This window comes from Fukomys damarensis, unplaced genomic scaffold (genome assembly GCF_012274545.1).
Source record: "Fukomys damarensis isolate Sample0158 unplaced genomic scaffold, DMR_v1.0_HiC HiC_scaffold_9, whole genome shotgun sequence".
Classification (NCBI taxonomy): domain Eukaryota; kingdom Metazoa; phylum Chordata; class Mammalia; order Rodentia; family Bathyergidae; genus Fukomys; species Fukomys damarensis.
In genome coordinates, this window is record NW_022900921.1 from 1,407,548 (window position 1) to 1,409,476 (window position 1,929).

At 37.6% G+C, this 1,929-nt stretch overlaps 2 protein-coding genes across 4 annotated transcripts in view; both read right to left on the reverse strand.

The window, feature by feature from the left end:
• Znf454 (zinc finger protein 454) overlaps positions 1–1,929 on the reverse strand; it is a 48,052-nt gene that overhangs the window by 24,857 nt on the left and 21,266 nt on the right. The window lies entirely within an intron of this gene.
• Zfp2 (ZFP2 zinc finger protein) overlaps positions 1–1,929 on the reverse strand; it is a 29,823-nt gene that overhangs the window by 3,591 nt on the left and 24,303 nt on the right. The window lies entirely within an intron of this gene.

Below are 1,929 nucleotides of genomic sequence, written 5' to 3' on the forward strand. Positions count from 1 at the left end.
ATATATTACGAGGAAGAAGTAAGATGATATATAAAAATTTATCCTTTGGGAACGAATAAAGTGATATATGAAAATTAGCCTCAATGAATAGACATATATGAAACTGAAAGTACCAGAACACACTTGGAAAGTACCTCCTGAGGAAGGATTATGCAATCTAAAGGCATTTCCTCCTTAAACTTTAAGCAGATTATAAAGTTTCACAGAGAAAGCATCCTTTCCCACATATCCTTTCTGTGATTGTTAGAACTGGTGGCAAACTAAACTGTTAAAATGCTGGAAATGGGAATGGGGGTCTGTTAGAAGGATACTGGAGCCGTTCAGACTTTACTCAGGAAAACATGGTGTAGTGGCAATAAGGATAGAGGACAGGAGACAGCGAGGAAAGAGGCAATCACAATCAGCCTTGTGACTGCTAATCAAAACGAACACAACACAGGTCAACACTGAACCAGTGAAACAGGCTGTGAGCACAGGCTTTACTGTGAAACAACTCAGATTCATTAACTGGGACCACCCTTTCCCGCCTGATCTAGTTACATAAAATAAAACAAACAGCCAGGCATGGTGGGGCACACCTTTAATCCCAGCACTTCGGAAGCTGAGACAGGAGGATTGCTGTGGGTTTGAGACCAGCCTGGGCTACATAATGAATTGTTGTTCCAGGTCAGTCTCAATTACACAGTAAGACCCTGTCTCAAAAAAAAAAAAAGAATCAGTGGAAAATCAAGCAGGCCCAACTTTCAAAACACACACACACACACACACACACACACACAGAGCAAATAACCCAAAGAAGACCCATGCAATGCAGCATGAAAATATCAGCAGGCAAATGATGAACTCAAGACTGATTTATGCCCTAACTCATTACAATCACATTCAGCTATGTAATTCAAGTTCTTTGGGACTATTTAAAACTGCAACCCAGCAACTGACATAAAGAACAAAGAGATCTGCTCCTACTGTTAAACAAATACAAAGTCCAAACAGAACTGTTTCTATTCAAATATAGATAATCATAGAAAGTATTAACTTTGGAAGCTCTAAAGAAGATCAGGAAATAAATTTAAAAAATGAGAACAGCACGATAATAAGCAAAAGCATGAAAACCAAAAGGGATAATATGAGTTGAGAAAATAAAATGCTTCCAATCACCAAGAGATATTAAAAAGAAAGTGGAAAAAAAACCAAGTTACATACTGGGAGAAGATGGTCGCAATATATGAACCACATAAAAATAAAAGCTAGACAGACAAAACTGTCTATGAAACACTAGGCCACTAGAAAGAGGAGCAGAAGACTTGAAATAGTACTTGAGAAAACATAAATGTTTTTGTGTTTCTGTTTTGTAAATATAAGCAAAGATGCCCAATCTCAGTAGTAGTCAGGAGAAGGGAGATTAAAGCTGCCATGAAACTCGGGCACAGTGTTGCATGTCTGTAATCCCAGAACTCACATGGATGAGGCAGAAGGATCGAGAATAGGCCTACATAGCAAAACCCTTGTCAAAAGAAAAAGAAAAACAAAAATGTGCGATGAAATTCCATTAACACGCCAATCTGAGTAACAAAACTTGTGTAAAAATTCACACTGATGGATGTATGGCTTCAGATTTTGGAAAGAGGTTTTTTAGAGGAGAAGGTTACATTGGGACATGGATAGGAAAAGCTGTAGTTGTAGTTGTAGTTGTAGTTCCGCACACAGTGCCACATCTCAGTGCGCTCTACTCTTTGGCAAAACTACATTACTGCTGTGTGACTATCCTTTGCATCCCCAGCAACAACAGGGTTTAAAATGAGAAATTCTATCAACTGTAAGAGTGCAATATGGTTTGAATATTGAAAAAATAGTTTAGTATATCTAAGAATATTCACATAGAGTAGATTCCACATGATATAGGAAATCTTTCACTATATATATATATGT